Source organism: Equus przewalskii, chromosome 7 (assembly GCF_037783145.1).
Source record: "Equus przewalskii isolate Varuska chromosome 7, EquPr2, whole genome shotgun sequence".
NCBI lineage: Eukaryota > Metazoa > Chordata > Mammalia > Perissodactyla > Equidae > Equus > Equus przewalskii.
In genome coordinates this window covers 55,832,653-55,847,434 of record NC_091837.1, presented here as the reverse complement: position 1 = coordinate 55,847,434, position 14,782 = coordinate 55,832,653, and the positions used below count along the sequence as shown (strand labels likewise).

Below are 14,782 nucleotides of genomic sequence, written 5' to 3'. Positions count from 1 at the left end.
CAGCTGAGTCCACAGCTAAAATGTCTTAGCACAGGCTAATACATGGACTTTATGATTATCACAGAAAATGGGCCAAAGAATTGAAAGCCACAAGCAGATCCCTCAACTCACTTGTCCGGTGGGATTCAGAAGGCATGGAGTTATATGTACTTAACAACTTGCCGTTAAGTTATCACTAGTATTTAATATTACTAAGTCAGATTAGGCCAATACCTTGGGTTTCTCCCTTCCTTGTTCTTCATTCAACAAATATTAAAGAATACATACTCTGTGCAAACAGAATGCTAGGTGACACAGCGACGATGCACAAATAAATAGTAAATAAGGCCCACTTCCTCTTTCAAGGGGCTTAGAGTCTTGCAGAGAGACAGATGGTACACAGCTCATTTTGCAAATCAGGACTCTCCGTAATCCACTTCTCTAGGCTCTCTCTACACCTGCGTTTTTCTTTCAGCTGTGCATTTTCCATCTCTTTTTGCTCCATTGATTAGTACGGCCTTTCTTGTCCTATTCTAGAGACTCGTCATGTGTTCTCCTTCCCCCTTCCCCTTGGCACCTTTCAATTGGTATCTGGACTCTTGTGAGAATGTGGCAGGATACAATGCACAGATTTACATTTTACTTGAGTTTTCAGATGATTTCCTGAGAGATAACATTGACTGGAGTTAATGATGGAGATGCGGAGAATGGGGGTGATTGTAATTTATTATTTGTGCAATTAGAGTATCTCCATACGGTTGTTCTCACATGCTATTAGATGGTAATTCCACGAAGACAAGGATGGGTTCCTCTGGTTCACTTGTAGTCTCAGGGCCAAAACAGTGCCTAGCACATAGTAAACACTGAGTATTTCGTGAATGAATGCATACATGAATGAATGACCAGTTAGATGAATGAATAGTGAAAAACAGGGCAGGAAGAAGTGGGAGGGACTGGGAACGCATTACTGATGGCTCCTGGGGTGAATGTGAGAATGGCTATGTCTGCATGTGGGACATGGTATAGGAAATGAAGCATTAAAAATCCTTGAGACATTAAATCAAAGTTTTGTCCCCTTCACAATTTCTTCTGGAGATTGTCCTTGATCAGCTCTACAGGACTCTGCAGAAGGATCAAAGCATTGTATTTAGTCATCTCATAGGCCTCGGAGTCAGCCGGACCTGGCTTTGCATGCCATAGCTCTGCATTGATGAACTGATCTGGGCAAGTTAATTAATCTTGATCTCCAGTTCCCTTATTTTGTAAAAACTGGAAAATGATAATTACCTGACAACGTATCTGTGAGGGTTAAAAATCAAGTGGCCTGAACTGTTTCGTATCGATGCTCAACTAATGCTTTCTCCTCCTTGACAGTGTTCACACTTCCTGCTGCCCTTCCCCACTGGCTCTCCACTCATCATCAGGCTATTTTATTTCCAATTCAGTCAATATTTTCCTTGTTAATGGAAAAAGTAAACTATTTAAATAAATGACAGCAATAATAGCACATTTGAATTTTAAAGATAATTCTCACAAATAAATTCTGGATAAAATGGATAATTTCAAAGACCAGAGCCAGTCAGAACAAATAATGCAAGACAAATAACATGAGCACACATCTGCAAGAAAGAATGGAAAGTCTCAAGTTGTTCTTTCAAAGTACACGAGTTCTCATTAGTCATACGTTTATATTTATACAATAAACCTAAAAATGAGGGTTTCAAATGATTTTATTAACATTAACCTATCTTCACAATTGGTGCTGTTTTCCCCATTTTCAGACATAAAAGCTAGTTAAAATTACAGAAGAAATAAAGCATTCTTCTTTGCTTCTAAGTGTTACAGGTTTTTCAGAGGTAATTATCTGTGGTTTATTTAAAACAACTCTGGGTGAAATTAAATGTTAATTATCAAATAATTATTTCGTATTTTAGCCACACAAATGAATGCATTTTTGCACACAGATTTATAAACTTTTGAAACAGCAATAGCTCAGTTGTTATATAGCATGGTAGTTTCTTTCATAGCTGTGAAAGAAAAAACAGTAAAAAATGAACAAGCTTTATTCAATAGCACATTTTTACATTTATCTTAATTGACTAAAAGTGTCCCCTTGATTCTTCTGCATATTGCTCAAAATATTGTGACAATGACATAGCGAAGCAAGTCATCCTATTTAAAATACTGGTAAAAACCAAGTTACTCTGAACCAAGCTTTATTAGATATGTCAAATTATCATCCTTCTTTTAAAAAACTCTATTTTCCTTTAAAATACCAAGAAGATACAATTGAGTCACTACCACATTCTGCCTAAACAAACTAATGATAACTGTAATAAATATTTAAAGATAAAATTATAATGGAGATCTTGTGTGTGTTTATTATATTTGTGAGTAAAAACGATCTCGTTCAAGTGAAAGATAAGTAAAACACAAGTTGTATAAACTAAAAGCCAGTGCTTTCACTTGAGATTTTTAGAGGTCCTTTTCTGTCAAGAGTCCAACCTGAGGCTGAAATACGTTTCCACTCAGGGAGAAGTAGGAATCATAAAGTACTTTTGTCTTAGCATTGTGACACGAAGTCTTTTTCTGTAGGATTGGAGTGGCATGCCCCCAGGCCCAATCTTCCCAGTGGCTATCACCAGAGTTCACTGTTCGCAGTCCCGAGACATAACTGGGAATGAAAAGTGTTTAGTCACTTTGCCTAATCTGGTTTTTTTTCTCCTCAAATAAAGTCAGATGTGAGTGAAAAGCTGTTTCTTGCAATTTCTTAAATTTAACTCAACGTATGCCTTCAAAAAATGACAAAGCCTATTCTTCTTTAAGCTGAGGTTGTTCTCTCAGAAAGTGCTTTCGCTCCTGCTGTGAAACTGATTGATGTTTTTAAAACCCCCAAGGAACTTAGCTGGCAGCTAAGGTTGCAGTTTCAAAGAAGAAATAGATGTAGTGTGTGCCTTTATGTAAAGAAATGAACTTGATTTCTACTTGAAGGAAAAGAATCGCTATGCGTGAGGTACTGAAAAATCAATGCGATTAACCAACATTTAAAAATTGATTTTCCTCATGCTTAAATATTTTAAAATTTAAATTATTTAAAAATGTTGGTACATTTTTTAGGCCACTGTAGCATTGCCGGAAGAGGTGCTCCAGCTTTGAATGATCAAAGTGCCATATTTTTCAGGAAGTTGTTACAGCTGAAAAAATCATTAAGAACCTATTGAAGGGGGATTAAGTACATTGGAATTTCTATATGCATATATTAGAATATCTGTCTTATGGGAAGAGAGAAGAAATACAAGGGAGAAGGAAGAAAGGGGTAAGAAGTAAGATTTCGTAACCCTCATGTTAAAGAGGTCTTCTTGTCACTTGAGCTGATCCAAGCCCGTTTGTCCACCTATCATTGAATTCTTCAACAATCTGAGGTAGGTGAGGGCTCTAGGGACCTCCCCAACAATTTTCTCCTAGATTGTATGCTATAATAAAATCAATTTTCAGACAAATTAAGCCACAATTAACTATTTATTAGCAGGCAAGCATAAAAATACTAAACAACCTATTCTTTTTGAATTGGTAAAGTCCCACTTCCCTATCCTTAAAGAACTGTGGTAAGTACTTTGCATGAAACTTTTATCAGAGGCAGATGCTACAAGATTCTAACAACACGATCAGATAGTCGGCTCATCAGAAGGGGACAGAATGCTCATGCCTAAGGGAACTAACCACGACTACAATAAATATTTGAAGAAAAAATTATAATGGAGATTTCTTAAGTCAAATTTTCTTGGGGATAATTATGCTGGTGAATAAAAACAATCTAGTTGAAATGAAAGGTCGATAAAACACAATTATAAACTAAATAAAAGGCAGAGCAGAGTAGAGTTCTAGGAGACTAGGTCTACCCCTCTGTTTAAATCCCGTTCAGGCAACAGAGCAGATACTTGGAAAATATTATTAGCAATCCAGCTTAGCATTACAAGATTAGTACATCAGAGGTAACACAAATTTTAAAGATATCAATTTCCTGATCATGAACTTCCATATATGCCATTTCCTAAAATCATGTTGATTTTTCTTTCTCACCTGCCCTTCACCCACCCAGAATCTTACAATGGTGCATTGCCCTGAGGACATCAAATCTGGATATTTAGCAAAGAAACAATATAAAATATTGTTTTGGGGCAGTGATCTTTAAATATCAATCAAGGCAATTGGCCTGTAAGTTAACTTTTACTTTTGTAATATAGTTTTCTAGTTTTTGTATCAGGGCAATGCTTTCTCATTAAGTGAGTTGGCATGTGTTCCTCCTTCCTCTAATTTCTGAAAGGTTTTGTATAAGAATGGTATTATTCCTCATGAAATGTTTTGTAGAATTTATCACTGAAACCATCTACAGAGTCTTCTTGTGAAAGGCTTTTCACCTGTAAACTCAATTTTTTAAAGCGACATAGGGCTATTCAGATTTTCTATTTTTTCATTGGAAGCTTGTTTTTAAGACTTTTATTGTGCATTTATAGTGCTTTTCCTCTGAAATTTAGCCCTCTACTGATATATGCCCTTGCAGGGGCCTCTTCTGAATGCCTCGGGTGTTCTGCACAGATTCTCTATTCTGACTGATTGGAATACACGTGTCCAGCTCTGTGTGAGCTTTGTGAAATATTCAGCTTACACCTTCTTGATCATTCTTTGAACAGACTTGAGGGTTTCTAGGGTCCTTTTTCTGCACAGTTCCCTCCTCTTCATTACAATGTCTTGCAGATTTCCAGCTACCTCTGCTCTGCTCCGTCAGACTGCCTGCCACTGTTTTGGTCACCCTTCCCTGTGTCACAGATCAGAAACGTGTCTGGGCAAGAAGATGGGGCCATAGTGGGACATACCAAGATAAGTTATACATTGGTTGTATATGTCAGTAGGTTTTAAGTACAATTTTCTAATAGCCATTTACCTAAACCAGATTTCTTTTGGTTGCTTACATTCGTCTGATAGAATGCTTTCAAATTTTTAAGTCTCAGTCTTTGCATGCCTTTATTCTTTAGAACTCTCTCTTGTAAATGATATGTATCTTGACTTTGCTCTTCATGTGTGTATATGTGAGGGAGTGGGGGTGTATGTGTATGAGGAAGACTGGCCCTGAGCTAACATCTATTGCCAATCTTCCTCTTTTTGCTTGAAGAAGATTGTTGCTGAGCTAACATCTGTGCCAATCTTCCTCTATTTTATGTGGGATGCCACCACAGTGTGGCTTGATGAGCAGTGCCTGGCCAGCCTGGGATCTGAATCTGAGAACCCAGGGCTGCCTAAGCGGAGCACACGAACTTAAGCACTTTACGTCACTGAGCTTGCCCCTGATTTTGCTCTTTTTTAATCCAATCTGAAAAGGTGGTTTGAATAGTGAGTTTAGAAAATTTACGTTTAGTTTATTTCATAATGTATTTGTAACTAATTCTAATATTTTGGTTTATTATCTTATTCCATGTTTTCTATGTCTATTTTAAAACTTTTTTTACTTATTGTCTTCAACTGTTGTCTGTATCTCTCAGCTTGAACAAGATGATAGATTTACAATACTTTCCCTTCACTCTGCCACATGCTCCCTTCTTCCTTTTCAGTTTGTAATCTAGATTTTAATTCTGGGTAAGATGTATATATTTTCTTTTCTCTGAAGTTCACTGTGTTTTTAAAGAAAACAAGCTTTATTGACACGCTTAATCTCTTTTTCATATTTCTTGTAGCATCTCATATATTTATTGAAAAATAAAAATGTTTTTTATTAAATGCTATTAAAAAAATATCTGAAACTCTTCTCAGTGAGTATTTTTGGGGAAAAGCTAAGGATTTGAATTCATGTGAATCCTTTTTGTCATGCTGTAATATTTGAATTAGTCTGGTTGGGTCTAAGCATCCATGTCCAAATTTCTTTCCTTCGATATCTTCAAAATACTATTCCAGGGGCTGGCCCCGTGGCTGAGAGGTTGAGTTCGCGCGCTCTGCTGCAGGCGGCCCCAGTGTTTCATTGGTTCGAATCCTGGGCGTGGACATGGCACTGGTCATCAAACCATGCTGAGGCAGCGTCCCACATGCCACAACTAGAAGGACCCACAACGAAGAATATACAACTATGTACCAGGGGACCTTGGGGAGAAAAAGGAAAAAAATAAAATCTTTAAAAAAAAATACTATTCCATCTTCATACTGCTTCCAGTGATGTTGTTGAAAAATGTGTTGTTGATCTGATCACTTTCCTTGATCTGCTCCTATATGAAGCTTTTAGAGGTTTCTTGTTGTCTTTGATATACTTAATTCCCAGGTGTTTTTTCCCACTAATTTCTCTTCTTTAATACTCCAGGAACTCTTGCAATATGAATTGTTTCATTTATTTTCTAATTCCAGGAAATGTTTCTCCATTATTTAAAAAAAGAAATTTTCTCCTTTCAATTTCTGTTATGCTCTCCTTCTTGGGGTTCTATTATTCATAATTTTTTAATTCTATTTTTATTATTTTTTCATATCTCAATATTTAACTTTTTTTTCTTTTTCTTTATCTTTTACTTCTTCCTTCTGGGTAGTTGCTCAACCAGGTCTTCCAATTCCTAATTTCTCCCTCAGTTATATCAATTCATATCAGTATAACCATTGTGCCCTTTATATCAGCTATCTGATTTTCAAATTGTTTTTCCTGTTTGTTCTTTTAATGTGTTTGTATTCTAGTTTATATTAAAGATATCTTATCTTTTAATATACTTAATTTGTTAGATTTATTTAAAATTTTTGATTTGTTTGTTCTAAAGCTTCTATTTCTGAAGTACTTTTATGTCGTACATTCTTTTTCTTTGCAAATAGTTGTTCTCAAATATCTTGTTATTTCATTGTGTGAGGAAATTTCCTCTGGGAGGTATCAGATATCCTGTCAGATAATGAGTATGGTAGGTCAGATCTCATATTATAAAGCCCTGTAAGTTCCAAGGGAGTAGAAAAGATATGGTCTGTGATTGCAGAGGTCCAAATGTCAGAAAACCACAAATAATCACTCTTCATTTGGGAAAACTTTTCTCATTAGGGTTTCAAGTTTTGTCTTTTGAGTAGAAAAATTAAGAGGGATGACTCTTACGTTGTTCTATTAGCTATTGAAGGAGGCGTATTTAAATCTTCCAATATGGTTGTAGATTTGTTTAGAGCACCATTTAGTTTTGTTAGGTTTTGTTTGATGCATATTTAAATATGTAATTGTGCACACATAGACAGGATTTTTTTTTGTCTATCTGATGCATTGTCTCCTTATCATTATCAAATGTCCCCAAGTAATTCTGGTAATGCTTCTCATGCCTTTACTTTCAAATGTTCTGTGTCATAGAATTTATGATGTATCACTTCTAATTGCCATGTTATTTTGTTAAAATTGAGTCTGCTATTCTTACTCTTTTATTGAAATATTTGTTTCACTTAAATTTAATTATTGGTGTGCTTCAGTCAATATCTACCATTTTGCAATTTGCTTTACATGTGACAGACCTCTTTATGTTCCTTTTTCTATCCTTTCCTGTCTTTCTTTGAATTAATAAAATATTTTATTTTATTTTTCCATCTTTAACTGGTTATACATTCTTTTACTATTCTTTTAATGGTTATTTTAGAGATCTCTACTTTAGAAAATAGATATACAATTTAATGCAGATAATAAAATTATTAATTTTATTAATTCCCTGATAATACTATATCTTAGAACACTTGAATTCTATTTACCCACCTCTCATCATTTGCCCTACTGTTGTCATGCATGTTAATTATGCATGTATTTTAAATTTCACAATTCAATACTATTATTATTTTGTACAGTCTTTACTTTTATAAGTATCCACCTATTTCATTGCTCTTCATTGCCTTCTCCATTTCTAAGTGGCTGTTTGGGGTCATTTTTCTAACGCTGAAGAATTTTTTTTCTTGGTTAATCTGGCTAGAGGTTTATACATTTTATTGATCTTTTCAAAGAACCAGGTTTTGGTTTCATAGGTTGTATCAATTTCTTGTTTTCAATTTTATTGATTTCTGCTCTAATTTTTCTTTTCTTCTGTTTGCTTTTGGCTTAAATTCCTTGCCTTGGCTTACATTGCTTTCCTTTCTCTAATTTCCTAAGGTAGAAGCTTAGGTTTTTTATTTTATATATTTTTCTTCTCTAATATATGCATTCAATGCTATAAATTTCCCTTTAAGAATTGCTTTTCTGCATCCCACTTTTTTTTTGAGGAAGATTAGCCCTCAGCTAACATCCACTGCCAATCCTCCTCTTTTTGCTGAGGAAGACTGGCCCTGACCTAACATCCATGCTCATCTTCTTCTACTTTATATGTGGGACACCTGCCACAGCATGGCTTGACAAGTGGTACGGAGGTCTGCACCTGGGATCTGAACTGGCGAACCCTGGGCAGCCGAAGCAGAATGTGCAAACTTAATTGCTGTACCACCAGGCCGGCCCCTGCATCCCACAAATTTTGATAAGTTATATTTTCATTTTCCTTTAATTCAAAACATTTAAAATTTTCACTTGAGACTTCTTTGGCCCCCCTGTTATTTAGAAAAGTATTATTTAATCTCCACCATAGTATTTTTTTAATCTATTTTTTCTGTTATTTATTGCTAGTTTAATTTCATTGTGGTCTAAGAACGTACTTTGAAACATTACTATTCTATTAAATTTGTCAAGCTGTGTTTTATGTCCCAGGATGTGGTCTATCGTGGTCAATATTCCATGTGAGCTTGAGAAGAATGTGTATTATGCTGTTGTTGGATGGAGTACTCTACAAATGTCAATTAGACCAAGTTAATTGAAAGTGTGTTCAATTCAACTATATCCCTACTGATTTTTTCACTGCTGGAATTACTGATGAAGGGGTGTTGAAGTCTCAACTGTAATAGTGAATTTTTCTGTTTCTCCTTGCAGTTCTGTCAGTTTTTGTATTACATATTTTGACATTCTGTTGTTAGGCGCATGCAGGTTAAAGATTGTTATGTCTTCTTGGAGAATTGACCCCTTTATCATTGTGTGGATAAGGCTCTAGTAAAGTATTTTCCCTTGGAGAGTAGATCTTTTTTATGGAGAATGCTCTGGGTATATTTCAAAATGGATACTTTTCCTCTCCCTATGCCAGAAACAAGAGAGAATTTTTCTTAGATCTTTACTATTAGAATCTGCCAGGGTTCCTGGAGGAAAAACTCATGAAAGTGTGGGGCTTTCCAGGAGTTTCTCGCTCTGAAGCTAGTCCACACTCAGCATCCAAAATTTATCATAATTTCCATTTGTGTTCCCAACAGATTTTGGCTCCAGCAGCTTCTGCTCCAGGTAAGATCTCAGCTCTTACTCTCTGTATTCACCTCTGTCTCCAGATTTCAGGGTGATGGTTTGCCCTGTGACCCCAATTCTGTAAAGAATCTGAGAAAAGTCATTGGTTTTCAGTAGGTTAGGCTTTTGTCTTGTAAGGACAGGATTGATGACGTCCAAGATCTTCACATAGCTGAGCTCTAGAATTTTAATTGCTTTATATTTTTAGTGCAGGTTTGCAAGCAACATATTCTAGCAGCTTCTGCTTATCTGAAATCTTTTTTTCTCTACCTTCATAGAGGTATACTAAAGAATATTTTTATTGGATAAAGAACTGTAGGTTGGCTGTTTTTCTTCTCAGTTCTTTAACTGTGTCATTGCATTGTGTTCCAGCTTCCATCATCAGTCCTATTCTTCCTCCTTTGAAGGTAATGTGTCTTTTCCCCCCTTTTGCTGCTTTTCAGATTTTCTTTTTTCCATTGCTATCTAGAAGTTTTACTGTGACATGATTAGGATTGGTTATTTTTTAATTTATATGTAGGAATTCCTGGAGATTTTTGAAGATGTTCAGCTATGACTTTTTCAAGTATTGTTTCTGATCCTTTCTCTCTCTTCTTTTCTTCTGGGACTCTTATTACACATTTGATAGGTTTCTTTTTGTGCTTTAGAGTTTCCATTGATCTGTCCTTCAGTTTGCTAATCCTGTCTACTGCTATTTCTAATCTGCCGTTAAATCTATTAAATAAATTTCTAGTTTCAGATATTATATTTAAAGTTCTGGAATCTCAGTTATATATTTTTTCCTCATGTTGTGCAAGTCTCTGATGAAACTCAATATTTTCTACAACCTTTTCTTTATTCTCTCGAGTATATTAATTATAATTATTTAAGGTCTTTGCTAATTCTAATATCTGGATTACATTTGATCTTTTATTATAGTCTGTTTTTTCCTCCTTGGCTTGGTCATATTGTCTTGTCTCTTGGCATAACTAATAATTTTTTGTTGCTTCTTTCTGATGATGTTATCATACCCCCAAGAGTATTTTACCTGTTTTATACTAGGCAGAGAGAGTTGGGTGCTTGGTTGACATTTGTTAAAAGGCTTGGTAGGCTACCCTGGGTTTGTGCTGTCACTAGGGCCTAACCTGGGGCTTTTCACTGACAGTATACTTCTGTTCATCAGGGCTTCTCCTGCTATTAGTCTTTGTCCTCTCAGCACTGCAAAATGACATAAAAATCTGTGATCCTTTGAGAGATTTCTGGCTTAACTTTTTCGTTTTCTGCACTGAAGAGCTTCAGAATTATATAAATGTTTAAAAGGAAACAACTTCTGCGTTGAGACCCCACAATTTTCTACTTTTATCTTTCCAATCCAATGTGCTAGTTGAAAGCTCAGCTTTCTCTGCAGAGGCCTCTGTTCTACTAAGCCAGAACAACGTATACAGTCAGCCTATAGCACCAACTCCCCAAAGCAGTAAAATGCTCCCTTGGTAAAACTGGCTTCAGATCATCAGTTCACTGGTCCTGGTAATTCACTGGAGCCACTTCCCCTGAAAGGTCTTTCTTTCCTGAGATTGCCTACAATTCATCTCTGGTTTCCATTATAGCTCCTTTGCCTCCTACTCCATTTGCTTCAAAATTCAACAAATGTGCCATGTATTGATGCTCCACTAGTCTCCATTTTTAGAACTCTAGCTAATTTGATGACCCCAAAGTTCTATTTCTCTGGCAGGAGCTGCCTCCTGCAGACACTTGCACCAGAATTCTTTATCACCCCTGCTGTGGACGGACACTCTACCCAGGCAATGGTGAGGAAGAAACAAAAGCAGAACTCTAGCTATGCTGTTTCTACTTTTCTCTCCCACAATAACCCCAAGTTGTCAACCCTGTCCTGCTAAAGTCTAGAATCAATGCCCTCCCAAACACTTGACTGCAAAACAATTCCTCCATTACCCTAGAGGACTTTCAGACTTTTCTTTTTTTCTTGATGTTTTACCTATCTAGTTTCTCTGTGGTTACTCTTGGAGAAGGGAGCCAACTATCCTGCCATTTTAGCATCTTACTAGAAAGCAGATCTAGAATTCCTAAGTTAATTATATTAGTGTATTTTTGTAATAATGTTATTAGTTTACAGTTTTTTTCATATTACTATCTATAGATAATTAAACCTTATTATCTAACAATAAAATAACTTTTAAAATAAAATATATATAACGAAAGTGTTCAAATGCTAACCCACAATAGATAATATAATGATTCTTATTTTTACCAGTGTTTTCCTTCTTGACTGATGTTTTTCAAGTGTTATCTACCCAATTAATTACCTGCATCAGAATGACCATTTCTGTGTGTAGGGAAAGGGTTCCTGGACCCAATTACAATGTGTGTGTGGAGGCTTCCCCACACCAAAAGGCAGTTCTGAGATGCCAGCAGGGCATCTGAGAATTCAGCTCAATTCTGACACTCACAACCAGGAGATAGAATCAGATTTTATGAGTAAAGGGCTCGGTCCCACATGACCGCCCTCCACTGCAGAGGCTAGTCACAAGCCCAGGTTATTACGTGTGCTTCTGACCAACCAACTGTAAACTGGACGTTTGGACGAACCTCTCCAACTCAGGACGCCAATCAAAAGTCCAGGTTGCTACTTCTACTTCTCACCAACTAGCTGTAAATCAGGTTCCCACGACCCCCACCTCCGGTTTGATTAATTTGCTAGAACAGCTCACAGAACTCAAGAAAATGCATTTACTCACTAGATTACCAATTTATTACAAAGAATATTAAAGGAAAAGAATCAATAGCCACATGAAGAGGTACATAGGACCAGGTACCCAAACAAAGAAGCTTCTGAGAACAAAGGTACTTCTGACCTTATGGAGCTTGGGGCCCGGCAAGACGGCAGGACATGAAAATGTTCTGGTTCCCCAGCGTGAAAGGTCTCTGAAAAAAAGGCCCATGAGCTTCCTCTTGGGTTTTTATGGAGGCTTCATTAGGCTTCATGATTGACTAAGTCATTGACCAATGGCAATTGATTCAATCTCAAGCCCCCCACCTCTCCTGGGAAATTGGAGGGTAGGACTGAAAGTTCCAATCCTCTAACCACATGGCTAGCTCTCCTGGCAACTAGCCCCCATCCTTGGATGGAGTCCAAAGTCACCTTCATTAACATAAACAAGACACTTGTTTCACCTTTATAGCCCTGAAGCATTTTCAGGAACTGAGTATGAGCGACCTAAGATTATAACAAAAGATGTTCTCACTGCTCTTATGGCTCAGCATGTTCTAAGGATTTTGGAAGCTGTGAGCCAGAAACAGGATGAAAACCAAATATGTCTGAGAAATATATTTCAGTCATCTGAATGACCAAATATATATACTTCTTATAAATCACAATATTGCAGTGTGTGTGTGTGTGTGTGTGTGTGTGTGTGTGTGAGGAGTGGGGAGGTTGTTAAATTCAGATTCATGGACCCTTTTCACAGCTAATAAATTTAAATTTCTGGGGGTGGGCCTCAATAATTTACATTTGTAACCAGTCTCCTCTCCCAAAGAAATTCTGATTCATATTTCTTTTTGAGAGTCACTACTGCTAAGTCTCTGATGTACACATATTTCTTTTCTAAAATGTTCTTTCAAATGCAAACGCTAAATTGTTATTAACATCATTGTCATAATTAATTTAAAATGATTAATGAACTTGGCTTTAGTTTTCCTGGTTTAATTATTTGCTAATGATGCTAGTTTAATTAATTGTTCATGTCGGCAAATATATGATTCCTGTTTTCACAGCTTTTCATAATCCCATTCGGAAAGCAGATCTTTTATCAATGCAAGGCATGGCCCACCTGTCACCATTTCATATTGCAATGATTTGCTAATTTGATATCTCTAAATAGAACTATATTCATTTCTGTTTTCAGCCTCTTATTTGGAAGTTTTTCAGTCCAAACATTTCCAAGGGACCTAGATCCAGTAATCTTTGCCCAGGCGGGCACAGGCATCAGCTCCCCTAGTGAAAAGGAGCACCTTCAGTAACTTAGATAAACACACATATGTTATGGGAGGAGGATGGAAAATGTGGAATTGTATATATTTTAACATTCTCTCTGGGGAGTCCACTCCTTAGAGGTAAGACAACTATTTTTTGTCAATGCTTAGAACAGAAAAGGTCTAACTACTTTAACTATCCCCAGAAAACTGAATTCAATAGTTCATTGCTTCCGAGGTCCCTAAACTTATTCTTTAGGATGGGAAAGCCTTTCTTGCATGATTCTATTGTGGTTTTTGGTATCTCTCTCTATGGAAAGGAGTAAAAACCCTAAACATTTGGTCTCTGCTGGGGCCTCCTGATACAAGTGTATTTATTTGTGTGCTTAGTTGCTTAAAGTCTGCAGATCATGCCTGTTTTGTTCATTTCTGTACAAGCAGCTGTAGCACAGATAGGTACTTGGTAAATATATCTTAAATCTCTGAGTTGGGGTTACTTAGAATTTTAGGGGTATTGCACTGTCTTCCTTATATGCAATCTACAGATAAGATATATTTTTCTTGAAATATTTTCCTGCTGAATTTTAAGTATGTAGCAAGTAATTATACTAACCCAAAAACTTGTGTGCAGAACAAGCTACTTACTCATTTTCTTTCCTTTTTATTAGTTGCTATAATTCTGGCTCTGAGTACCTATCTCACCAGGTTGGTGGGAAATTTCCCTCTGATCTCACTGTCATTTTTACCAGGTCAGGAACGAATGTATGGACTCAGCAAAGCTTTGGGAACTGAAATGCAGATTTGGAGAAGAGAAATTTTAAAGGCATAGATGATCGCTGACATACAACTGAAATATACCTCCCCAAAATGTTCAGCAAAGCATAACCTCACATATCTGGGAAAGACATCTGGCTTCAAGATGGCAGGCTAAGTATATGAGGGAGACTGAGAACAGATTAAATCTCAATGCTATTAAAAAATTCAATCCTGCATGCATATTAAAAATTTAAAGCAAACCACTATTCTAGAAATAGACTGTAAAACTTTTATACATATAGTGAAGTAAATGGAACAAAGTAAACGTAATCAGGCCAGTAATAGACATAAATGTTAAAAAAAAGAATATCATAAATATAAAACACGAAATAAGATGGCAGGAATAAGTTCAAATAAATTAACAATGAAAATAAAAAGAGTTTGGTTAAAGTATGTTAGTTCTTTGTATTAAAAATACAGTTATATTTCATTTATTAGACACACGTCTAAAACAAAGTGATGGAAAATAAAGAAATAGGAAAAAATATTTTAGCAAATACTAACAAAAAGAAAATAGTTTAACTCTATCAACAACATTCAGAATTTAAGGCACAAATCATTAAAAGGATTGAAGAGAGGTATTTCTTTTTGATAAAAAGAACCCTCCTCCTCAAAATAATGTAATAGTTATGATCCTTACAAAATAAGTAAACTCACAATATTCAACAAAAACATGACAAATCCAGT

General features: G+C 36.0%; 1 long non-coding RNA gene across 1 annotated transcript in view; it reads right to left on the bottom strand.

The window, feature by feature from the left end:
* The window catches only part of LOC139084924 (uncharacterized), a 32,558-nt gene extending 20,330 nt beyond the window's left edge, over nt 1–12,228 (bottom strand). Inside the window, exon 1 of the long non-coding RNA XR_011542863.1 lies at nt 12,163–12,228. This is a non-coding gene — a long non-coding RNA (uncharacterized lncRNA). The remainder of the gene's footprint in view (nt 1–12,162) is intronic.
* Nucleotides 12,229–14,782: the final 2,554 nt, after the last annotated feature.